The following is a 14,041-nucleotide window of genomic DNA, read 5'->3' on the forward strand; positions in this document are numbered from 1 at the left end:
GACATGGCTCAGGCTTTACGTATATATACGCCTGAGGAGTTAGCGTCTGCCGATTGTAGAGGATTGATACTAAACGTTAGAAAGATAGATGAAAATTTTGATACACACGGTGTGTGGAGTCAAATGACAAGCCATCACCGTTTCAAAGGGGGAAACTACTCTTATTTGGATATAGATAGAGCCGAATTAAGAGTAATACATAGGTTTTTAGCTAATTCGATTACACAAAGGGGTAAGAACAAAGAAAAAGTAAATGAACAAGATTTGTTTTACCATATGTGTATTCGAGACCCACAGAGCGCTGTAAGTATACCATATTGTGTGGGTTATTATTTATCAGCTATGGTTTGGGGGATGCGACCACATAGCATAATAGGAGGTGGTATTTTTATTACTTTGATTGGTGAATATCTCGGTGTGGATATAAGTCAGGGGGGATTATTACTAGAAGAGCCGGAACCCCGCGACACTATAGGTTTAAATGTATACCATGGTGCGAAAGTTTTGAAGAGGCGAAATAACGCCGCAGTACGATACCATGGTAGACATCCACAGGTAGAGAGAAACCAGCAACAAGGTAATGTAGGAGGGGGGAATGAGATACAAGAAATGCATAGGTTTATAGCTTCTCAGGAATACGAAAATGCTAGACAGAGAGCATTTGAAGATTGGCAAGTTCATCAGAACCAGATCATAGCTCATTGCCAACATATAGGTAGAAACTATATTCCTACACCGAAACCCATCTTCCCTCCTTGGTCTATAGAGATGCAGCCACCATATCCTACGTATGACCCTGCCGAAGCATTCTATAGCACTTATGGTTATGCCTGGAACCCCTATTGGTACCAATATCATCCTTAGTTTACTTATTATTTTTTTTATTATTTTGTAATTTGTAATTATTGATACATTTAATATTTTTATTAATATTGTAATCATTTTTATAATTATCTAACTTTTATTCTTAGATTTTAATAATTTTTGAATGTGGGGTAATATACCAAACTTCAAAAATATGTATATATGTTTGCAGTTTATCTTATGTACACAACAGGGTAAAACAACGCATTTTCAAAGACTGGCATTAAGTTCAGCAAAAGCAACTAATTTTGACGACAAGATGCAAAATATATGTGAAATAACAACAAGACGGAATGAACAAATGATGTGCACAATTTATCATTCAGCAAACAAACGCCAATATATTTGGAAACTTTGGTAAAAATTTAATCATTTTCACACAAATCACCCTCAATAATTTAAATTGTTACTGATTTCTTGCAAATGAGGGCATTGCAAGATCTTAAGTGTGGGAAGGGATTAAATTCTTTCGGATTTTAAAATTTTTATATTAAACACTTGGTTACCATTAAAAATACTAGTAAAGCAGTAGTTGTATTAGAATCTAGTGCTCTCTGATAAAAAAGAACAGCCCTAGTCTTATATACTGACTACCCAATTCTAGTAAAATTTTTCAAAATTTTCAATTAAATGAATTCAAAATCATGTTTATACATATTTATGAACGATAAAACTAGGTTTTAACACCGAAATTATTGTTACCTCAGAAAGGACATAAATTGAGAAACAAACTAAAATGTTAAAATTCATTTAAAATGGAATAAAGGACGATAAAAAGGAAAATAAAAGCTAAGTGTGGGAAAATTTACCAAGTTATTTTAAACATATGTCACATATATCTGTAACAAATAACTGAAAATACTTTTGCTTTGAACTAAACTAAACTGTTTTACCCAATGAAAGAAAAGAAGAGATGGATCTACACGATGAATCAATTCCATCATTAAAAGGAAGTAAAGTCTTCCGAAAAAGACACGCGCTTCTTGATTTAGGTCATGAAGTTGTCGTTCAGACCAGCTGTAGGTTGACGAAAAATCTAGAAAAGTCATCTCTAAAATCAGCAGGAAATCCACGGACCTCAGCATTAAACAGGGTCGCCATGTGGTCAGATTTATCCTAACCATGAGAAGGATTTATCTCGTACAATGGGGGGGCACCATGCAAATTAGCTGGATAAGACTAATGAATCAGATCCCCAGAAAGGATAATCTCCTTAAAGATTAAAAATCAGCTTTTAAGACTGATATTACTCAATCCTAGAGATTGACCTTAAAGATTGAGAATTACAAACTCATGGAATTCGATGATATCTAAACTCGAGCTTAAACGAGAAAATATTTTGATCAAAAATTACAAACCGATTTGTTTTCTGAAAACCCTATTTTCAATGCGTTCATTACCATTGAACGTAAAATCCTAGGAATTCACCTGGAATTCATTAGGTCACCTGAACTAAATCGGGTGTCAACCGTAAGAACGGTGGTTGCATAGTGGTCAAAGACAGGACCTTGTGCCATACCGAAAAATTATAAGGGTGAGCTTTACTATTGCTCCTACCAAGGATAGTAATTGCGTCCGACACGTTATAGACCATAATCAAAAGCATGTCACGGGACATTGCCTAAACAGTTGCTTGTTCAACGCTTTCCTTTCAACCGGACGGTAGTTTACCGAAAGGTAATATACGGGACAAGTAAACTGGACGTGTTGCTTTCCAAACACAAGGTTAGCAAGTGGGTGACACAAAACCGCAAGTTTTGAGCTAAAATTTTCAAATCTGAAACCCACCAAACCCACAAAAATATTTTGCAAACACCGGTAAAGGGTTATTCCGGAAAACTTATCTAGGGTAAAAACTAGATTTAATTTTCAAAAGATCAAATGTTTTCATAAAGATCCAATTTCCTTAATGGATCTAAATTTTTATAGTCATGTGGGACTGTAAACCATATCGTTACTACCATTGTTTATACCGCCGTATAGAAATCACTGATGTACAAAGTGTGAAGAATAAAGAAGTGATTCTAGTATTTCAAGACGATATTGCTTGAGGACAAGCAACGCTCAAGTGTGGGAATATTTGATAATGCTAAAAACGAACATATATTTCATAGCATTATTCCTCAAGAAAGAAAAGCTTTTAGTTGCAATTGTTCTATTTACAAGTGATATTCGTTTGTATAATAAAAGGTGAAGACAAAAGACAGATTCGACGAATTGAAGACGCAAATGACCAAAAAGCTCAAAAGTACAAAAGACAATCAAAAAGGTTCCAATTATTGATAAGAAACGTCTCGAAATCACAAGAGTACAAGATTCTAAACGCAAAGTACAAGATATTAAATTGTACGCGAGGACGTTCGAAAATCCGGAACCGGGACCAGAGTCAACTCTTAACGCTCGACGCAACGGACTAAAAATTACAAGTTAACTATGTATATAAATATAATATAATATATAATTAATTATATTAATTATATATATATTATATATATATATTAAAAACCGTCGGCAGAGAAAACTCCAAGGACTGAGCTGTAAAAGTAACCTCCGCGACTCGCGGAGTTTGAAGGGGATTTTGCCGCGAGTCGCGGAGCCCCAAATTTCAACTCTGCCTATAAAGCAAACCGAATTCTGATCAAAATATCATCATCTTTTCTTCCTCATTCATACGTAAAACTTATATATATATATATATAATTTATATTTTAATTTTAATTTTAATTCTAATAATAAGGGTATGTTAGCGAATGTTGTAAGGGTATAAGTCGAAATTCTATCCGTGTAACGCTACGCTATTTTTAATCATTGTAAGTTATGTTCAACCTTTTTATATTAATGTCTCGTAGCTAAAGTTATTATTATGCTTATTTAAAACGAAGTAATCATGATGTTGGGCTAATTACTAAAATTGGGTAATTGGGCTTTGTACCATAATTGGGGTTTGGACAAAAGAACGACACTTGTGGAAATTAGACTATGGGCTATTAATGGGCTTTATATTTGTTTAACTAAATGAAAGTTTGTTAATGTTAATATAAAGATTTACAATTGGGCGTCCCTATAAATTACCATATACACTCGATCGGACACGATGGGCGGGGTATTTATATGTACGAATAATCGTTCATTTAACCGGACACGGGAATGGATTAATAGCCACTAGAATAATCAAAACAGGGGTGAAATTACATTCAAGGGTAATTGGTGTAATTGTTAACAAAGTGGTAAAACCTTGGTTTACACGCAGTCGATAACCTGGTGTATTCATTAAACAAAGTATTAAAACCTTGTTACAATTCGAATCCCCAATTAGTTGGAATATTTAACTTCGGGTATAATAATAATTTGATGAGGACACTCGCACTTTATATTTATGACTGATGGACTGTTATGGACAAAAACCAGACGGACATATTAAATAATCCAGGACAAAGGACAATTAACCCATGGGCATAAAACTAAAATCAACACGTCAAACATCATGATTACGGAAGTTTAAATAAGCATAATTCTTTTATTTCATATTTAATTTCCTTTATTTTATATTTAATTGCACTTCTAATTATCGCACTTTTATTTATTTTATTTTATCGCACTTTTAATTATCGTACTTTTTAATTATCGCAAGTTTATTTTATCGCACTTTTATTATTCGCAATTTCATTATCATTATTTACTTTACGCTTTAATTTAAGTCTTGTATTTATTTTATATTTTACATTAGGTTTTAACTGCGACTAAAGTTTTAAAATTGACAAACCGGTCATTAAACGGTAAAAACCCCCCTTTATAATAATAATATTACTTATATATATGTTTGTATTTTTATAAAAGTAAACTAATATAGCGTTGAGCTTTGTTTAAAGATTTCCCTGTGGAACGAACCGGACTTACTAAAAACTACACTACTGTACGATTAGGTACACTGCCTATAAGTGTTGTAGCAAGGTTTAAGTATATCCATTCTATCAATAAATAAATATCTTGTGTAAAATTGTATCGTATTTAATAGTTTTTCCTTGTAAAAATTAATAGTATTTTATACCCCTCTGCTTTGACATCAGTATTTCCGAAAGAATTACCGGGACTACCTCCACATCGATCTGTTGAATTTCAAATAGATCTTGTACCAGGAGCTGCACCAATAGCTCGTGCTCCTTATAGACTCGCACCCAGCGAGATGAAAGAACTGCAAAGCTAACTGCAAGAACTATTAGAACGTGGTTTCATTCGACCAAGCACATCACCATAGGGAGCTCCTGTTTTGTTTGTCAAGAAGAAGGATGGTACATTTAGGTTGTGTATTGACAACAGAGAGTTGAACAAACTTACCATCAAAAACCGTTATCCACTGCCGAGAATTGACGACTTATTTGATCAACTACAAGGCTCGTCGGTTTATTCAAAGATCGATTTACGTTCTGGATATCATCAAATGCGAGTAAAGGAGGATGATATTCCAAAAACTGCTTTTAGGACGCGTTATGGTCATTACGAGTTTATGGTTATGCTGTTTGGATTGACTAACGCACCAGTTGTGTTCACGGACCTTATGAACTGAGTGTGTGGACCATACCTTGACAAGTTTGTCATTGTTTTCATTGATGACATACTTATTTACTCAAAGAATGACCAAGAACACGGTGAACATTTGAGAAAGGTGTTAGAAGTATTGAGGAAGGAAGAATTGTACGCTAAATTTTCAAAGTGTGCATTTTGGTTGGAAGAAGTTCAATTCCTCGGTCACATAGTGAATAAAGAAGGTATTAAGGTGGATCCGGCAAAGATAGAAACTGTTGAAAAGTGGGAAACCCCGAAAACTTCGAAACACATACGCCAATTTTTAGGACTAGCTGGTTACTACAGAAGGTTCATCCAAAATTTTTCCAGAATAGCAAAACCCTTGACTGCATTAACGCATAAAGGGAAGAAATTTGAATGGAAGGATGAACAAGAGAAGTGTTTCAGTTATTGAAGAAAAAGCTAACTACGGCACCTATATTGTCATTGCCTGAAGGGAATGACGATTTTGTGATTTATTGTGACGCATCAAAGCAAGGTCTCGGTTGTGTATTAATGCAACAAACGAAGGTGATTGCTTATGCGTCTAGACAATTGTAGATTCACGAACAAAATTATACGACGCATGATTTGGAATTAGGCGCGGTTGTTTTTGCATTAAAGACTTGGAGGCACTACTTATATGGGGTCAAAAGTATTATATATATCGACCACAAAAGTCTTCAGCACATATTTAATCAGAAACAACTGAATATGAGGCAGCGTAGGTGGATTGAATTGTTGAATGATTACGACTTTGAGATTCGTTACCACCCGGGGAAGGCAAATGTGGTAGCCGACGCCTTGAGCAGAAAGGACAGAGAACCCATTCGAGTAAAATCTATGAATATAATGATTCACACTAACCTTACTACTCAAATAAAGGAGGCGCAACAAGGAGTTTTAAAAGAGGGAAATTTAAAGGATGAAATACCCAAAGGATCGGAGAAGCATCTTAATATTCGGGAAGATGAAACCCGGTATAGGGCTGAAAGGATTTGGGTACCAAAATTTGGAGATATGAGAGAAATGGTACTTAGAGAAGCTCATAAAACCAGATACTCAATACATCCTGGAACGGGGAAGATGTACAAGGATCTCAAGAAACATTTTTAGTGGCCGGGTATAAAAGCCGATGTTGCTAAATACGTAGGAGAATGTTTGACGTGTTCTAAGGTCAAAGCTGAGCATCAGAATACATCAGGTCTACTTCAACAACCCGAAATCTCGAAATGGAAATGGGAAAACATTACCATGGATTTCATCACTAAATTGCCAAGGACTGCAAGTGGTTTTGATACTATTTGGGTAATAGTTGATCGTCTCACCAAATCAGCACACTTCCTGTCAATAAGAGAAGATGACAAAATGGATAAGTTAGCACGACTGTATTTGAAGGAAGTCATCTCCAGACATGGAATACCAATCTCTATTATCTCTGATAGGGATGGCAGATTTATTTCAAGATTCTGGCAGACATTACAGCAAGCATTAGGAACTCGTCTAGACATGAGTATTGCCTATCATCCACAAACTGATGGGCAGAGCGAAAGGACGATACAAACGCTTGAAGGCATGCTACGAGCATGTGTTATTGATTTCGGAAATAGTTGGGATCGACACCTACCGTTAGCAGAATTTTCCTACAACAACAGTTATCATTCTAGTATTGAGATGGCGCCATTTGAAGCACTTTATGGTAGAAAGTACAGGTCTCTAATTTGTTGGAGTGAAGTGGGGGATAGACAGATTACGGGTCCGGAGATAATACAAGAAACTACCGAGAAAATCATCCAAATTCAACAAAGATTGAAAACCGCCCAGAGTCGACAAAAGAGCTACGCGGACAGTAAAAGAAAAGATATATAGTTTGAAATTGGAGAAATGGTCATGCTTAAGGTTTCACCTTGGAAAGGCGTTGTTCGATTTGGTAAACGGGGGAAACTAAATCCAAGGTACATTGGACCATTCAAGATTATAGATCGTGTCGGACCAGTAGCTTACCAACTGGAGCCACCTCAACAACTCGCGGTTGTACATAACACTTTCCACGTCTCAAATTTGAAGAAATGTTTTGCTAAAGAAGATCTCACTATTCTGTTGGACGAAATCCAAATCAATGAAAAACTTCAATTCATTGAAGAACCTGTCGAAATAATGGATCGTGAGGTTAAGAGACTTAAACAAAACAAGATACCGATTATTAAGGTTCGATGGAATGCTCGTAGAGGACCTGAGTTCACCTGGGAGCGTGAAGATCAGATGAAGAAGAAATACCCGCATTTATTTCCAGAAGATACGTCAACACCTCCAACTGCTTAAAATTTCGGGACGAAATTTATTTAACGGGTAGGTACTGTAGTGACCCGAACTTTTCCATGTTTATATATATATTAAATGAAATTGTTATTTACATGATTAAGTGTTTCCAATATGTTAAGCAATCAAACTTGTTAAGACTTGATTAATTGAAATAGGTTTCATATAGACAATTTACCAGCCAAGTTGACTGGTGATTCACGAACGTTAAAACTTGTTAAAACTATACGATGACATATATATGGTTATATATATAGTTAACATGATTTTATTATAAGTATGTATCTCATTAGGTATTTTAACAATGAGTTATATACATAAAAATGAGACTATTAATTTAATAAACTCGAAAACGATATATATAACGATTATCGTTATAACAACGTCTTACTAGGTACATATGAATCATATTAATATATTGATACACTTGGTTAATTATGTTAAATGATAATTAAATATATTATTAAGTGTATTAACAATGAAATACATATGTAAAAATAAGACTACTAACTTAATGATTTCGAAACGAGACATATATGTAACGATTATCGTTGTAACGACATTTAACTGTATATATATCATACTAAGATATATTATATATCATGATATCATTATAATATAACAATTTAACATCTCATTTGTTATAATAAACAATGGGTTAACAACATTCAACAAGATCATTAACCTAAAGGTTTCAAAACAACATTTACATTTAATGACTAACGATGACTTAACGACTCAGTTAAAATGTATATACTTGTAGTGTTTTAATATGTATTCATACACTTTTGAAAGACTTCAAGACACTTATCAAAATACTTCTACTTAACAAAAATGCTTACAATTACATCCTCGTTCAGTTTCATCAACAATTCTACTCATATGCACCCGTATTCGTACTCGTACAATACACAGCTTTTAGATGTATGTACTATTAGTATATACACTCCAATGATCAGCTCTTAGCAGCCCATGTGAGTCACCTAACACATGTGGGAACCATAATTTGGCAACTAGCATGAAATATCTCATAAAATTACAAAAATATGAGTAATCATTCATGACTTATTTACATGAAAACAAAATTACATATCCTTTATATCTAATCCATACACCAACGACCAAAAACACCTACAAACACTTTCATTCTTCAATTTTCTTCATCTAATTGATCTCTCTCAAGTTCTATCGTCAAGTTCTAAGTGTTCTTCATAAATTCCAAAAGTTCTAGTTTCATAAAATCAAGAATACTTCCAAGATTGCAAGTTTACTTCCAAGTTTTCTAAATTCATTCCAAGTATGTAGCGACCCCGACAAATCGTCAAGTGACGGCGTCGTCTACGTAGGTCCCATTTCATGGTCATAAGTCTTTAAGACAAAGTTTGACCAAAATATGTCGCCTTCATTTCAAAATAAAGATTGTTCCCAAAGTTTACAAGAATTGTTCAACCAAAAGTTAAGTTACAAGGTTATAAGTACATTTGAAATCTAGGCGACACGGTTTAAAGTAAAGTCAAAGACGCTCCAAGTAATGCATGTATACTCGACATCCAATGCAAGTATCAAATAGTGAGCGGAAGCATGTTTCACACATCGTGTAAGACCTGAGAAAAACATAGAAATCTGTCAACGAAAACGTTGGTGAAATCATAGGTTTAAGTAAGTAAGTGAGTAAAAGTAAGTAAGTCGAACCACAAGGTTTGCAAAGTTGAAATAATAGTAACACATTCTAAAAGTTAATATTCACGAGCACCCAATTATCAAAACTTAACATTCCGTCCGTTGAATACCCCATCAATAGTGCTAGAACAAACACTGATTCTCGAAAATATATTTCATCCGTAAACGGTAGCGAACCGTCAAAGATGAGGGTTGTCAAACCCATATGGCCATATAACATAAGTTCTCGCTTACACCATCTGATGTAACTAATGATAATCGGATTGAGGATTTTCGTTCTAAACTCGTATGTAGAATGTTTGTTTTCCCGTTCTTGTGTTCACTTAGTTCAAAAGAATCGTTTATGTTTTCTCATCCCAAAAGTAAGTTCAAAAGAGTAAAAAGTGGGACTATGATCTCACCTTGAGTGCAAGAGTTAATAAAGTACTTCAACAAGTAGACGCGTGCAAAGACAAAGCTAGTCTTGACCTAAACATATAGGTTGTATCAATAACGGTAAATACAAACGGTCAAAGATGTTCAATTAGTCCTATGGCTCGTTACGACTCGATTAATATAGCATGTGAATCAATTTGTCAAGTTTCATGCACGATACAAGTAGTTAAGTATGTTAGAACGATTGTATAATCGTTTGGTTAAGTTTGACTAAAAGTCAAACTTGGTCAAAGTCAAAGTCAACGGGGTCGGGTCGGGTATCCGACAATTTTCCCAAGACGAGAAGTCATATAAGAGCCTAATAGTCAAGTTTCATGTTAAATGGAGTTTTAGTTAAGCGGAAACATTTTTGTGACATTTAAAAACAAAAGAGAGTGGCCTGGGGCTTTTGCGCGGCGCGCACTGGGTTGCGCGGCGCGCACCCAAGTGTAATTTCTGGTCAGAACTCAACCAAGAAGGCAAACATCTGGGATCTCTGATTCTGCGCGGTGCGCGGGTAAATGCGCGGCGCGCAATACCTGGGAATCATGCAGTTTGCAGAAAAAAATGGTCCAAGTCACGAACCAAAATACAATATAACACATTTCATGCACCGAAAACACTTAAAACGCATAACCTATATCATTAGAAAGGTAATTTGACAAGGAAAACAACTAAGCACATTTCATCAAGCAATTCATCAATTTCAATAACCGATTTTCCGTCAAGTGATCATTAAGAATCCATTTTCAAAGTTTCAAGCTCATCAAATGCATTTTAAGTTTCGGGAATCCAATTCACACATGTGATATGCCGTTTTGAAGGTAATCAAACACACATTGCAACTAAACACTTATCAACAACAATTCATAGCATTTGATGCGCCAAAAGTTCATATAAAGCTTATCAAACCCTAATCCAAAATCACCAAAATCACTAATCAAGTTTATGAAGTTTTACAAATCAACCTACACATCAAATTGAAGCTAGTGACACTAGGAACACATCTAATACTTGCACTTTAACATATTAACAACATTTAAGCATCCAAATCATAAATCAAACACACCAAACTTTCAAGTTCATGCTAGTTATCAAAAATAATGAAATCGAACATATAAATCATATATTCATGTTAGACTTGAGCCATAGACACTAATTAACAACTTTATAAGTTAAAAACATCAAGAACACAAAAATCTAGTGATTTTAGAAAGTTACCCAAACGAGATGAGGTTGGTATGAAATCGAAGAGGAAGATGCAAGGATTCCAAATATGTAATTTGTTTGGATTGAAGCTTGATCGATTTAAAATGGATGATGATTTCTTGTTTGAAGATTTGAGAGAATTCTTGAAAGTGTTAAAAGAAAATGAAAATGAAAATGGAAGGGAATGGGGAGGTGGGTGTTGACTAGTCAAAAGCTAGTCACATCTTTGCTCCCTTGGCGAAACTAGTCCCTCGAGTTTGTTGTCGGGTGCGGGAATTAACCAAACGAAATATTTTAAAACGTTAGAGTAAACGAGTGATGTTATAATTAAATAACGAGAATATTATGAACGTTAGTTAACGAAAGATGCCAAATTAAATGACGAAAGATATTATTTAAAAAAAAAAAAGACGGTGTTAAAATAAATTTAACGGAAAAACGCGGGATGTTACATTATCCACACCTCAAAAGAAATTTCGTCCCGAAATTTAGTTGGAAGTAGTAGTCGATATCTCTTACTCGAGACTTTACGTTGTTCATGACATGAATAAGTGTAGGTACGTCCTTGAGTGTTCTCATGAATTTGGATAGTCAGGGTTTTACGTTGTATTAAGGTTTGGTTTTACGATCCCCGGTTTCAACTGGTTTTCCTATGAAGAGAAGTTTGTCATCGATAGTTGGTGTATCTAGCAGGATTGCACGTTCCTGTTCCGCAGGACACGTTTCTAAGTTTGTTACACGAAATGTAGGGTAAACGGAAACTTAATTTAGTCGGAAGTTCTAAACGGTAGGAAGCGGTTCCAATACGCCCCAAGGTTTCAAAAGGTTCGATATTGCGGATATAGCCTTTCTCAATTTCCCAAAATGGATTACACCTTTCCAAGGTGCGGTTTCTCAATATTACGCGGTTACACACTGGGATTTGTGAGGTTTTCATCTAAGTTTGGTATAACTCTTTTGGCGACTACGGATCGTCTCGAGCCCTCCTCGGATTTGAATGATCTCAATTGTTGTTTCTTGATGGAGTTCAGATTTCGGTGGTTGATGCTTTGGTTAAATGAACAGGGGTATGACATTAGCGGTCATATAGGGTTTCGGAAAGTGCGCGTGAACACACGAGTGGTAACTACTGTTGTAAGAGTGATCTACTAAAGGTGACAATACGAGTTTGTGACATGTCTTTCCAAGACGTAAATCGTTCGTTTGCTCGGTTCGTCAGTTTGTGGGTGGTACGCGGTACTCATGTCTAAGCGGGTTCCCAAGGTTTCTTGTAACACTAGAAGTGAAACGAGTATTTCGATACAGGATAAATGACAAAGATACACCGTGTTGGTGTAGAATCTCTTAAGATATGTTTGAACAAGTCAGTTAGGGTTCGAAAAATGTTCGTTAGGACTATTCACCCTCATGGCGAATACTAATGTAATATAAGGAGTTTCTCTATCCTTGGAGAAATGTTACAAGGAGTTTCCTTAAACGGAAATGCGAGCGATAAAGATAGGAGTGAAATGAGGAGCTAGAATAGGATGAGCTTACATCTCGAGGTTGCCATAACGTGCCTCTAGTTGTCAAAAGTTGAAGTCTGAAAGAGAAACGAGGTAGTACACGTAGTTGTATAGTTCGGGGTTGAACAATAGTTGACCGATTATCAGGAACATAAGGGCGTTAAGTCAAAGAAGAGTGAAGTATCGTTGGATTGTGTGTTATCTTAAATTCCAGTAATATCAGACAGTAACGGTGAAATAACAGAGGTATGTGTGTGGTACGTGATGACGAGAAAGTTGATCGGATCTACAGTTTAGTATTCGAATTCTTCGTGCAAAATAACGAATTTTAGTTACGTTAATTTTGAGTCGAGAGAGTATGCCTTTCGGCGTTCATGTAGAAATATTTTCATGTTTGAGTTCCATCTGTTGCTATACGATTTTAACTAGAAATGTTGGTGTGAAGAATCACGCTCAAGGTTCGAACACGGAGAGGTTTAAAGTTTTCCCTTAGTGAGTTAACGAGTTTAAAAGTCGGGTAACACGAGAAAAGTCAGAAATGAATCTTTGGTAATAACAGACGAGATCTAAGATTTTTTTTTTTTTTTACGAATACAAGTCCGAGTTGGTAGAGTTTCCTGATTACATGTGGCTTGATTTCGAGATTGATTGTAATGCCTTGACCATTAACATCATGGTCTAGAAAATTGGACTTCGTTCAACAGAAATTCTCACTCGGAGAATTTGGTATAGAGTTGCTCTTTTCTCAAAAGTTCGAGCGTCAGATGGTGATGTTGTTCGTTTTCCTTCTTTACTTAAATAAGTTAAGATGTCATCCAAAAATACGATAACAGATTTGTCTAGATAAGTTGCATACGTGGTTTAGGAGGTTCATGAATACGGACGGAGTCCTAAATAAATCAAACGGTACTAAGAGAGATTTACAACTAACGTTGCGAGTTCGGAAGATGGCTTAGGAGACATCGTCTCCCTTAACCCCCAATTGGTGATAACCGGAACGGAGGTCGTTTTGGAATACACACGGGATTCATGCAAGAAATCATGAGGTCATGGATGCGAGGGAGAGGGTATCGGTTTCCAACCGAAAATTACTCAGTTCACAATAATCTATACAAGATGATGGGGAAACATTTTCTTTTTTTTTTTTTTTTTTTAACGAATAGGTTCCGAGCTCCCTAGTTCTATAGGTGTCAAGTCAAAAGTCTTAACGTATATCCTCCAATAAAATTTATAGGCACACAATATTTTCCGTTGGTCACTTAAATTGCCTAAGTAGTGTCTAGGGGAAAAAGGTGGAATATAAAGAGCACGAGTCAAATCCTTGGTTATAAAACGTCTAACGGTACTCGAATCGAATAAGTATGAAATATACGGTTTGTTGTGAAGAAACGTACCCGTGACTAGTCCATCATCGTCTCGGGCATCCTAGGTGTCGATGTTGTAAGTTCAACGGCGCGCGTTGGTTTTTGCTTTATTCTTTGGGCATT

Source organism: Rutidosis leptorrhynchoides, chromosome 1 (genome assembly GCF_046630445.1).
Source record: "Rutidosis leptorrhynchoides isolate AG116_Rl617_1_P2 chromosome 1, CSIRO_AGI_Rlap_v1, whole genome shotgun sequence".
NCBI classification, from domain to species: Eukaryota; Viridiplantae; Streptophyta; class Magnoliopsida; order Asterales; family Asteraceae; genus Rutidosis; species Rutidosis leptorrhynchoides.